Source organism: Poromitra crassiceps, assembly GCF_964638095.1.
Source record: "Poromitra crassiceps genome assembly, chromosome: 13".
In the NCBI taxonomy this organism is placed as follows: Eukaryota; Metazoa; Chordata; class Actinopteri; order Beryciformes; family Melamphaidae; genus Poromitra; species Poromitra crassiceps.
In genome coordinates this window covers 43,899,996-43,912,973 of record NC_139644.1, presented here as the reverse complement: position 1 = coordinate 43,912,973, position 12,978 = coordinate 43,899,996, and positions in this window count along the sequence as shown.

Below are 12,978 nucleotides of genomic sequence, written 5' to 3'. Positions count from 1 at the left end.
TTCCTGTGTCGTGTCGCAGCATTCGTCCCAGCGAGAGGAGGAAAACGAGCAGCAGAGGAGGCAAAACGCTGATGGGAAAGGAGGGGGAAGGAGGTGCGATCTAGCAGCAGCTGTGGACTCTCTCTCTCTCTCTCTCTCTCTCTCTGTGGACTCTCTCTCTCTGTGTGTGTGTGTGTGTGTGTGTGTGTGTGTGTCTGTGTCTGTGTGTGTCTGTCTGTCTGTCTGTCTGTCTGTCTGTGTGTCTGTCTGTACACTCACTCACACTGAGCAAACTGTATTGTTGAATGTAAAAAAAGCACTTCATATATATATATATATATATATCTTTTTTTTTGTCATTTGTGTCATAATGAATAATATTTACATGTCTGATGTCAATACAGTTCAAAATAAAAGAATTGAGAGCGAGTTCTGGCTGATATTGTGTGCTGTACATAAATGCCATTTTCTGCAATTTCTTTTCTCAGAGAGACGTTTTGGGTGAAAACAGGGTGTATATAAATGGCTATAAGTAGAGTACAGAACATGCTAAAAGCTCACTTTTTTTTTCCTGGTGAACCCAGAGACGTACATCTTCATTTTGAGGTATTGCAAATCACTCTGGTGCTAATAGATAATTTACTGTGGGTCTTGAAAGATGACCAACAATTATGAAAATCTTTGGCCTGTGCTAAATATTGGCAGTCCTAAACTGGCGGTGAATGAGTTAATAAAGTTCCTATGTTCAAACTTGTCTGTTGGTGTCACCTTATTTATGCGGGCTGTTTGCGGCAGATCAAACATAAGATAGGGTGAAGGTAGTGAAACGCCGAGTCTGAGAAGGAGCACGCAAAACCAGGAAAAGCCACAGCGATAGAAAGAGTCAAGGTATCATCTAAAATAGAACAGGAACATAGTCTGAGACCCCTTAGAATCTTACCACTTGGGGGGTCGATCCACGGTGTTGTCTGTGGATAGATTTCCCCCACCAGTGGAAAATTATGAATGGGTGCAGGCCCATTCATCTAACCAGTTATCAATCGCAGGAACGGGCAGGGAGCGGATACTAATTAACACATTACACAGTCCCCCCACAGGGCGACCTGAAGAGAACGCTGGGCAACCATCAACAATAGAATAGTCTTATTTATGGACCGTCTTTGTGTCTTACAGGTTTCACAGTGAGAAAGGCTCCCAGTAAGAGGTACCACAACACAAGGCCTAGATTCGCCGGAACCAGGGACCGGCAGGGGTCCAGACTATCACCAGAGCTAAGCAAACAGAAGAGAAAGCTTGTATTCAGGGAGGTAAGGGTGCTAGACCCTCTCCCTGAAACCCGCAAGATGAGTGAAGAAAGGGCCATGAGTCGCTCAGCACCAGGGGGACGACACAGCTCCAGACTCGGCACGCCACGGGGCGTAGGGACGAACGATAGGATCATGAGGTCGAGGAACAGTACAACACCCAGAAGAAGGAGGCTTAATATAGCAGTAGAAGGAGCAACTACACCCAATGAGACAACCCCAACATTCCAGACACAGTCACCAACAGAAAGGGCAAAAAGTATTGACCGTCTCAGAAAGAAACTCTTCCTACCCGGCATGTCAAGCAAACCGATCTTCTTCATGAGCGAAATAAAGGCAGCTATCCCAAAGATCAGGAAGGGTCAGAAGGTCAGAGGCCTGGGCAAGTCAGTGAAGGTGGGCCTAAGACTGCCCTTTGAGAGACACGCGTGCCGACTCTGCAGGATTTTCCTGCCCAATGCCCATGCGGCCCGCAACCACTTTGCCTTGAAGCATAGGACCAGAAACATTACTTACGCTTGCAGGCACTGCTCCAAATTGGGCCCAAACCTGAGGGCTATTGCCTGTCACGCAGCCAAGTGTAGGGCCACTAAGGTAGCCCCCCCCAAGGAAGGGACAGCCAAATGCAACACATGTGACAGGAGCTTCTCCACAAAGGCAGGGTTGACTAACCACCGAAGGAGGTCACACCCCTCTCTAGATAGATCACAAACGGATGCAGCTAGTAGCCCCAGGAAAGCTCCTACAAGAAGTCAGGAAACGCGAGTAAGGGAGGCCAAAGGGCCTCCGACACCACCCCAGACAAGTCCAATCAGAAAAGCCAGGATGAAATGGTCTCCCAACAAGGTAAAGACCCTAAACTCCATCTTAGACCAGAGAGACAATACCCCTGGATTCTACAACAGGGCAGTTAGGATGTTACCCATGTTCACCAAAGATCAGATCAGATATAGAATCCAGAAAATGAGAAAGGTCAGGGAGGAAGTTAAAACCAATCTGATGAGTGAAACCTCCTGGCAAGAGATGGGGGACGGCCTAGGAAAGGAAGAGACCAGACCCCCTCCCCCAAACTTAGCTAGGTCCATACTCATTAAGAACATGGCAGGGGCCACAAAGAGCCCTCCCATACCCCTTAGTAAGCTATCTGAGGACCCGTCATGTAGTGAGATTGGCAGATATCTAAGGAGATTATTCAAGAAAATCAGCCCCAAAATGAGCGCTCCAAGAGGAGCAACACGACCCCAGCGAGTGGTCAGAATGACAAATCGCAACAAAAAGCTCCAGAGCATGTATGCAAAAGACAGAGGGGGGCTGGCAGACTTGATCTTTTCTGGGGTGGAAAAACTGAAATGCTCCCTTGCGCCTTCGATGGTAGAGAAAGCTTATAGAGACAAATGGGAAGCCGATGACAAATTCAAGAGCCTAGGACAATTCAAACCGTTCGCGGGATGTGACAACTCCTTCTTGGAACAGCCAGTCAGCAAGGAAGAAGTAAGGGCCACCATTAAGAAGCTAAAGGGGGGTACAGCGCCGGGGCCAGATGGGGTCACTAAAGAACAGATAGGGACATGGGATAAAGATGGCAAGAAATTAGCCTATCTGTTCAATAAAATCCTAATACTGGGCAAAATCCCCAAAATCCTAAAAGAAAATAGGACCACCCTAATCCCCAAAACCAGCGACAGGGAGAAGATAAATAATAATATATAATAAACTTTATTTATATAGCACTTTTCAAAACACAGTTACAAAGTGCTTTACAATAAAAGCAGACACCGTTTTAAAATGCACGATGAATAAAACAAAGATTACAATTAAAATTAAAAAGTAAAAGCCCAGAAAGAAAAACAAGCCCTAAAAACGACATAGCAATGGAAATCTTGAAAGCACAAATAAAACACAGTAAGAACAGTAGCTAAGAGACGCTAAAAATCCCTAAAATCCCTGGAAGGCAGATTTAAAAAGGTGGGTTTTTAATAGTGTTTTAAAAGATGCGACAGAGTTTGCAGCCCTGATCTCCTCAGGTAGGTCGTTCCAGAGCCTTGGAGCCCTGGCTGCAAAAGCTCTGTCCCCTTTATGAATTAGCCTAGTCCTCGGAACAATAAGAACAGGCGCATCAGCTGATCTCAGGGAGCGAGAGGGGGCATAGGGCATTAAAAGCTCAGATAGATAGCTAGGGGCAAGGCCCCTCTGGGCTTTAAAAGCAATCAATAAGATCTTAAAATCAATTCTAAAAGCCACAGGTAGCCAGTGTAGGGAAGCCAGGACTGGTGAAATGTGGTCATGTTTCCTGGTCCGGGTTAAAATTCTGGCTGCAGAGTTTTGAATGAGCTGAAGGCGGGAGAGGGATTTTTTGCTGATGCCAGAGAGCAGGGAGTTACAGTAGTCCAGACGGCTGGTGATGAAGGCGTGAATGACAGTTTCCAGGTTATTGCGAGAGAGAAATGAACTGATTTTTGATATATTTCTGAGGTGATAGAAGCAGGATTTAACCATTGAGTTTACGTGTTTGTCTAGGTTGAGGTTTTGATCGAAAATGACACCGAGGTTTCTACATTGGGGGGTAATTGACTTTGAGAGAGGACCAAGACTGTTAAAAATGTCGCTGTTTGTGCCGTCTTGCCCTATGATTAAAACCTCTGTCTTTTCTGCGTTTAGCTGCAAGAAGTTTTGTGCCATCCACATGTGGATGTCATGCAGACAGTTAAGAAGATTTGTGTTAAAAGAAGGGTTTCCAGGGTCAAAATTTAAATATATCTGGGTATCATCAGCATAAAAATGGAAGCTGATGTTATGTCTGCGAATAATGAGACCAAGAGGGAGCATATAAATGCCGAAGAAAATTGGACCCAGTACCGAGCCTTGAGGGACCCCGCATTGAACACGGGTTACAGTTGATCTAAAATCCGCGATACCAACACTAAAATGTCTGTCTTTCAGATAAGATCTGCACCAGTTCAGAGCCGTGCCACTAATCCCCACCCAGTTTTCAAGGCGATCCAGGAGGATGTCATGGTCTACCGTGTCAAATGCTGCGCTTAGGTCCAAGAGAACCAGGATTGATTTATGGCCAGAGTCAGCTGATAATAAAAGGTCATTCATGACCCTGAGGAGCGCCGTTTCGGTGCTATGGTTTTTTCTAAAACCAGACTGAAATTTCTCAAACAAATCAAAGATGAAAGACATAGCACAGTGGAGGCCCATCACAATAGGTCCAGTAGTCCAAAGACTGCTCTCCGGTATAATGAACAAAAGGCTGGAGAAGGCCTGCGACTTAAACCCCAGACAGAGAGGGTTTATAAGGGCGCCCGGTTGCGCAGAGAATCTTATGCTGCTAGACGGCATGGTCAAGATGGCCAAACGAGAGAGGAAGAACATAGCAGTAGTTCTAATAGACTTTGCGAAGGCCTTCGACTCTGTCTCCCACAAACACATCCGCGAGGTACTAACAGCCAGGGGGGTAGACACCCTCTTCCTAGACTTCTTCGAGTCAGCATATGAAAGGTGCACCACGACCATTAAAACGTCCACCAAGGACACTGGGAAGATATGTCTCAAAATAGGAGTCAAACAGGGGGACCCCCTCTCCCCTCTACTCTTCAATTTGGCTATAGACCCCCTCCTCTGTAAGTTGGAGGAACAGGGGGTAGGGTTCAAATGTGGCGGCAGGGACATCTCCTCCCTGGCCTTTGCGGATGATGTGGCAGTCCTCAGCTCCTCCTGGGAAGGCATGAGAGACAACCTGTCCATATTGGAAAAATTCTGTGACCAAACAGGCCTAGAAATAAACACCAAAAAATGCCACGGCTTCCTCATCGAAGGTTCGTCCAGGGGTTACAAGATTAACGCAAGACCGGCATGGAAAATAAAGGGGGTCAACCTCCACCTCATAGGCAGGGGCGAGGCAGAGAAGTACCTGGGGGTGGGCATCAACCCGTGGAAGGGCCTAGTGGTCCCTGACCCAGTCCAAATGGTGACCGAAGTGATCGACAAACTCTCCAAGACAGCGCTTAAACCCTACCAAAAACTCGAACTGCTCAGAGTTTACGGCATCCCCAAGGTAACCTACACAGCCGACAACGGTATGGTAGCCAAGGAGGTGTTGGAAAAGTGTGACAGGAAGGTAAGGGTGGCAGTCCGAAGCTGGCTCCACCTTAGTGAGACTGTCTCCAATGGGTTCCTGTATGCTAAAATTAGGAGCGGTGGTCTAGGGATTACCAAACTGGCCCAACATATACCGGCCATACAGGCCAACAGAATAGCCACCCTAACAGAGTCTAGTGACGAGACCACTAGGATGATGACGAGGAAGACCGTCTCACTAAAGACGCACGACAGACTGGTAGCGTGGGCCAGAGGGTTGAACAGGCCGACCATACGCCAATTCAATTTGGCGGCTAAACGGAGTGAGGGAGCTGGGGAGGGGAAAGGGACAACCAAAGGGAAGTCTTCCCAGTCCAAACACACATCCAAGCAAGTCAAAAAGAAAAGGCAGGGACCAGGAGACAGGGCGGGGGAACCAGATCCCTCAACGTCAAACCCAGAAGGAGGAAGCTCCAGCAATCCCGATTACCAGAAACACAAGTTTAACTGGAGGGGGATACAATTTGACAGATGGGCGGCCCTCCCCACTCAAGGGGACGGTATACACATGTTTAAAGACGACCCAACGAGCAACCACTGGATAAGGGACCCAAGCAGTAACCACATGTCAAACCCACAATTCATCAGGGCCCTTAAGCTGAGGACCAACTCATTCCCAACAAGAGAGTTCCAGAGAAGGGGTCAAAGGGCAAGCAGGGCCCAAAAATTATGCAGACTATGTAGAATGAATATTGAAACGCAAAAACACCTCATATGCAGATGCAAAATACTGAAGAAGGCAAGGATGAAGAGACACAATAAACTCTGTGTCCTGCTCAAGACAGAGCTAGAGAGGAGGGAATGGAGAGTGGTGAGAGAGACCAGGCTGATGAGTGAAGGGAGAGTAGGGGTGCCTGACCTCATAGCCATCAAAGGGAGGAAAGCCTATATCCTAGACGTAGTGGTGAAATATGAGACCTCCAGAATGAGCCTGGCGGAAGCAGCACAGGCCAAGAAAGAGAAATACACCCCATTTTCAGGAAGGGTCAGAGAGAGGTGGCCAGAGGTAGAGCAGGTAAAAGCCGAAGGCTTCCCAGTGGGGGGTAAGGGCAAATGGCATAAACCAAATGATGCTCTCCTCAAAAAGATGGGGATCCCAGCCAGCAGGAGAAAGACTCTGGCGAGGCTCTTCAGCAGGAGGGCCCTGCTGTACACCCTGGATATTCTGGCGATCTTCAGGAAGAGGATAAAGGAGAACTGGAACCCAACGGGGACCCGGTAAAGGACTGAGAAGTAAACTCTCCCTGCTCCATACCCAACCAGGGAGAGGACAGAATCTGAAATTACTACATTTGTTAATCTGTGTATAACCCTTGTTTCTGTATAATAAAACTGTTAATTGTACCTGTCGGACTGGAAATTGCTTTATTAAAACAGATGTTGTAGAAACGTGGACTAGACTCATTAACCGCCAGGGGTCCCCCCTGATGAAGAGAGTCAAGATCACTAAGACTAATAGATTGCTTGGAACGACCCCTCCCAATGGCCTACATGCCCTGGGAGATGTGAAAAGCAACACAGGTATAGCTTAAAGAAAAAGTGGAAGCTAATGGTAAGATATTGACCAAACATAAGTATAACTAGAGATATAATACGAAAGCTAATGATAGAATTGGAAAAATGACAGGGAAAGCATATTAACTAATAGCCTAGCAATGTATCAATGTGATATGTGGAAGCGTGAAAACCCCGGATGTACCACTGTTGCTGCCAACCTGGGTCAGGTGGAGTGCTGGATAGGGGAAGGCATCCTTGGGCCGTTCTTCATTCTCTATGCAATGTCTAATCTATGGATGGTGGGAATAAAAAATTCTCTACGATGAAGCGCGGTGGTAGCGTCGAAACACCCCGCTCGTGCTGACAGCGGGCAGGTGACCATGATGGAGGTTGCGTTCCATTACCTGTCCATGCGCCATGGGTGAGGAAAGGGTGGTGGCCCCTCGTCGACGGGAGACGTTAAACTCACCCGAATGGCCGTGCAGAGTTCTTGGTTGCGCTCAGACACAACCCGGTCAGTCACGCGGGCAAATGGGGATAACACGGGCGGTTGACTGACGGGGGTTTGAATAAAAATGTCCGGCATTTCAGGGGTGCCACACCAAGTGGGGGGCTCCGTAGAATGTGAATCTAATGGTCGCCCATGCCCTCAGAATGACATAGCGATGGAGCGCGAGAAAATGGCGAGAGTAACCATGGCCCCCTTAAACTAGCCAAATGCCTCATCATCTAATTAGTGACGCACATGAATGGATGAACGAGATTCCCACTGTCCCTACCTACTAGCCAGCGAAACCACAGCCAAGGGAACGGGCTTGGCAGAATCAGCGGGGACAGAAGACCCTGTTGAGTTTGACTCTAGTCTGGCACTGTGAAGAGACATAAGAGGTGTAGAATAAGTGGGAGGCTTCGGCCGCCGGTGAAATACCACTACTCCTATCGTGCCCTGGAAAGCGTCGCGGTTCCGGCGGCATCCGGTGAGCTCTCGCTGGCCCTTGAAAATCCGGGGGAGAAGGTGTAAATCTCGCGCCAGGCCGTACCCATATCCGCAGCAGGTCTCCAAGGTTATGTTAGACGATGTTAGGTCTCTGGCATGTTAGACGAAGGTGGGTAAGGGAAGTCGGCAAGTCAGATCCGTAACTTCGGGATAAGGATTGGCTCTAAGGGCTGGGTCGGTCGGGCTGGGGTGCGAAGCGGGGCTGGGCTCGAGCCGCGGCTGGGGAAGCAGTCGCCCTGTCGCCCTCCCTCCTCCGCCGCCGGAAGGGCGGTGTGCGGCCCTCGTCGCGGGGCTCTCGTACGCGGTTTCGGCCGCTGCGGGGGTCTCTGCGGCGAGGTGTCCGCCGCCGTGTCGGAAGGCGGGCCGGTGGGGGGGATCGGGTACGGCAGTTGGCGGTGGCGACTCTGGACGCGCGCCGGGCCCTTCTCGCGGATCTCCCCAGCTACGGCGCGCATCGGGCCCCTTTCGCGCGGGGTCCCGGTGCGTCGCCTCGGCTGGCGCCTAGCAGCTGACTTAGAACTGGTGCGGACCAGGGGAATCCGACTGTTTAATTAAAACAAAGCATCGCGAAGGCCCGAGGTGGGTGTTGACGCGATGTGATTTCTGCCCAGTGCTCTGAATGTCAAAGTGAAGCGCGGGTAAACGGCGGGACTATGACTATAACTATGACTCTCTTAAGAGTCTCGGCCGGATATGCGCGGACACAGGCCAAGGGCAGTTGTCACCGAGAAAGTGGGGCCTCAGTGAGCAGGTGAAAGAGGCTTACGAGTGGTGCATGAAGCGGTCATGTGGACACCCGCTTGAACAAAGTGTCAAAGGCGGCTACTCAGCCAAAGACTGGGGCCTCGATTGGCAGGTTAAGGAGGCTTACAAGTGGTGCATGAGGCGGTCGAGGTTAACACCCGCCCAAACAAAGTGTAACAAACGGCTCGGACAATGGGCCTTGGGGAAGGCCAAACATAAAACCCCTCTGATCGATTGGTAAACAAAACTCGCCAATGGGGGGCCCCTACCGGCCGGCCCAGTCGGTGTTCGGGTGGAAGGTTCCCCCACCTGCGGGTCTGCCTCTAGCCTCAGTCCCGGAGAATGAGACCGAGAAGTCCCGTCTGTCCAAGAAGTGGGAAAGGGGGGGTTACGTTTTGTGAGTTTTTGTTTTGTCTGTTTGAAAAAATCAATCAAAATATTTGAAAAAAAGAAAAGAAAAGAGCCCTAACAGGCTCAGTAGCTGCTGTAGCACGAACGCTAGTGCACTGTAATAGTTGCTGGTGGAGAGAGGTGGGGCTATGGCGTCATCGGTTCAGGAAAGATGTGTATGGGTTGTAAACACAAAAATGCAAGGGTGGCGTCTTCAGATTTATTCACTCTGGGACCCGGTTTCTAAAATTAGCGTATACTCCCAGAACGTATACTCCCAGAATGCTGGTTCCGTCTGGACGAAACGTCTATATGAGAAAAAACTTTAGCGGATACACCTAAACTCATCTCCGTGTGGACATGGCCTGACAGGGGAGACCAGACTTGATATAGGCTACACAAGGAGATGATTACAAAGTAGACACAGCTGGGGCAGACAGAGGACATGGTACACAGAAATAAATGAACTAGACAAGACACAAACACACAAAGAAATGTAATCTTTAGACACTGGATGATGGCCAAAGTCTCGACCATGACAGTACATTAGGATTAGAATTGAGTATTTTTCAGAAAAATGAACCGTTTGATATTTCCACCTATAATAAGGCCATATATAAAAGGCTGTTATTCACCATACAATAGAATAGTCTCAGCCAACACTGGAATTTTAATGTCTGTAATTAATTATTTAAATCCATGTGGTCATGAATAATGGTCATTTACGGTATTTATTTATTTATTTCTATATGAATAGTTCATTTGCAAAAACAGATTTAAAGCCATTCTTAAAATTAGCCCGATAGACAACACATGCTGATACGCCATAGCCTATCAAAGTGAAAATGATTAGGTGAAAGTTGTAGGCCTAATTATGATCTACAATAGAACAAATGTTAAAAATTAAATACGATACAAATATATAAATGAAATAAAATGACATAGGCCCAAAAAAAGGCAGGATAAATTAACCATTCATAGGCTATATTGCTTTCATTGTACCTTTCCTGTGTTGCAGATGCTGCTTTATCCTCAAAACTGCATGATAATGTCAATGAAATAAAAAGACGAAAAAAATCTATCCTACAATAGGCTATCAAATAACATGGTAATGTCATGTTATGGGCGCGATCGCAATGGGATGTGAGTGCCAAAATGCGACATTTACACTTCAAAGTTGTACTCTGAATGGTGATAAGAACATAATTGACACACATAATTAGCGAGCAGATGACAGAGATTACAGAGAATGTTTAATGGCAGGAATCGGTTCGAATTAAGTAGAGAATCCATGGTGACAGGATGCCTGTGTGTGTGCGCATTTGGCACAGTGGCGAGATGAGGGGATGAAAGGCACACACTGCGCTGTTGACTCACGCTGGGGACATACCGGACGCGAAACTTGTGCGCAGTGCACCTCCGCGCAGAAGTCGCTTAAAAGTGTCCACACAGAGAGCGCAGCTCACTTTGCGCGCTCTGCTCGTCCGCTATATATTTTGCCCCAGATCTCCTGTCTTCGTTATCATGGCCAAGTAAATGACGACATAAATATCTAAAGTAATATGCTTGGGATAACAGTTAATGGCTACCTTCGTTATAAAATGCAATTGCATCATATTTGTCTGTTCTCCTCCCGTTTTCCCAGTGCGTGCTGTTGTAGAGAGAAGGCGAGTCCTAGCTCTCTACTTGTTGCTCCGCAGGCAACAAGCCCCTAGAAGCCGCTCCCCCTCTCCCACTGCTCTTTCTCTCTTTTCACACTTCCAAAGGGGCAATCAACAACGTAAATAAACATTATTTTACTTTGAAATTGGTTTTATTTGACGAATGTCCGGTTTCGGAGTTCCTGTCTGCCCTTATCTGATCTGTTCAGCTTGACAGAGTCGCTCACGGGCGCAGACGGCCGCGCAGGAACATAGAACTCCAGGCTGGCCTGAACGGCCCTGAGCGGCCGCTGAGCTGAGCGGCGCGCTGCGCGCAATTCGGTGTGGACTGACATGGTGTCCTGATGAAAACTGGCTGCGCACAAGGTCGCAAATGGTCGCGCCGCGCAGCTTACATGCAGGAGACGCGTGCGGTGTGTTTTCACCGTCAGAAGTGAATACAGTGATTAACACATTGACTGCCAGCCGTTTTTTTCTTGCTGTAGGTAGCTTCTGCCAAGCCGTTTTTTGAGGATTGTGGCTCATTTTACAAGAGCCGAGGATTATTTTCTGCTTGGAGTTTGTGAACATACAATATCTCAAAAGTACTAATAGAATGTGTACTTTCTCTGTCTAAAAGAGTTAGTTTGTAGAGTTAGTAGTTATGTAAGCATTAGCAGTTGAATACAGCATGGTTTTAGCATCAGAAAAAATATTCAGAGATAAACGGCTTTTTGTGAAATTCGATAGAACTGTCACTTTAACCATTCATTTTTGGCTCTCTCTCTCTCTCTCTCTCCCTCCCCCTCTCTCTCTCTCTCTCTCTCTCTCCCTTCCCCTCGCTCTCCCTCCCTCTCTCTCTCTCTCTCTCTCTCTCTCCCTCCCTCTCGCTCTCCCTCCCTCTCTCTCTCTCTCCCTCCCTCTCGGGAGGGAGACGCACTAGGTTTAATCCTAGTGAGAGGGGGAGAGGGAGAGAGAGAGAGAGAGGGAGGGAGGGAGAGAGAGAGAGCGAGAGAGAGAGAGAGAGAGAGGGAGAGAGCGAGATGGAGAGTTGCTTCAACTCCTCCCTCTTCTTGGCTGCAGCGGCCGTCACAGTCTAAGTGCTTTGCTGCTGCCTGTGCCTGTCTGCACGGCCGCTGTTTGAGGAAGTCGGCATGGACTTGCTCGCTTCTTGGAGTTTTGGTTGAGAGAAGCTTTTGCGATTCTGGTCATATTTATGCTGCGTGTTTCAAAGTGTGTTCCAACTGTAATCTATTATGTAAATTTGCAATCCCGCATCGCCAGCAATCAGCGCGAAAAAGAAAGCGTTTTCCCCCATCAATTTTCATGAGAATGGCTGGGGTGAGAATGGCGTGACAAGTTAAAAAAATTGCTTTCCTTCCTCTAGCCAGGAGAGCACTGTTGCCACTTAGTGGGTCGGTGGAATGGGTTGTAAACGTTCGGTGGCTCCAATAATTATATAAGAGATGTAAAAGGGTTAGATGCACAACCCACCATCAAAAAAAAAAATCGATGCCAAAAACGTGTAAACACGTTGTTGGCAGTCAACAGCTGGATTCTGAAAACGTGTTTACACGTTGTTGGCAGTGAATGTGTTAATACATTATGTTTCAGGTGCAATGTTATAATACACATGCCATTCTGATTATCGCACCAAATCCCCCTTTTCCCCCTCTATCTCTAAATTGGACCACTTTTATTTCCCTTTTTTTCCCTCTGTTGCGCATACTGCATTCACCACAGCCAGCAACAGCCACTCTAATTTTCTTTTGAATTGATAATCAGGCTCGTTTATATGAGCTGTAACTTCATGTTGTGATTTGCAATGACCATTGGTTGGATTTGAGCATGCAGGGGACGGTATATGGGGCAGATCCCCGTGTGTAATCACTGTGGCAGCTGCTGGTAATGGGGAATTGCATGCAGGTGTGCGCGCCATCACTGATAGGTTTAGTCATTGTTTTCGACACAGTCCTAGGAATCCTTCCTAGGGATTCTACGCAATGTTTGATGATGAGACCCCAGGTCAGACTCAGTTATACGAGGATCACTGGCGATTATACGTTGGTGCACCGGATGCACGTGCAACCCCTAGTGGCCAGATTATTTTTTTCTTTTATTTCTACATAATAAACTATTTAGATGTCCCGCATTTGCGTGAGATAGAGCGCGAGAGACCGAGGCAAGTAGAGAGGGAGAGAGAGATAAGGAGAGTGAGAGACAGAGAGGGAGAGAGAGAGACGAGACATGAGAGCGGGGGAGGGAGAGTGTCATGCCCTCAACA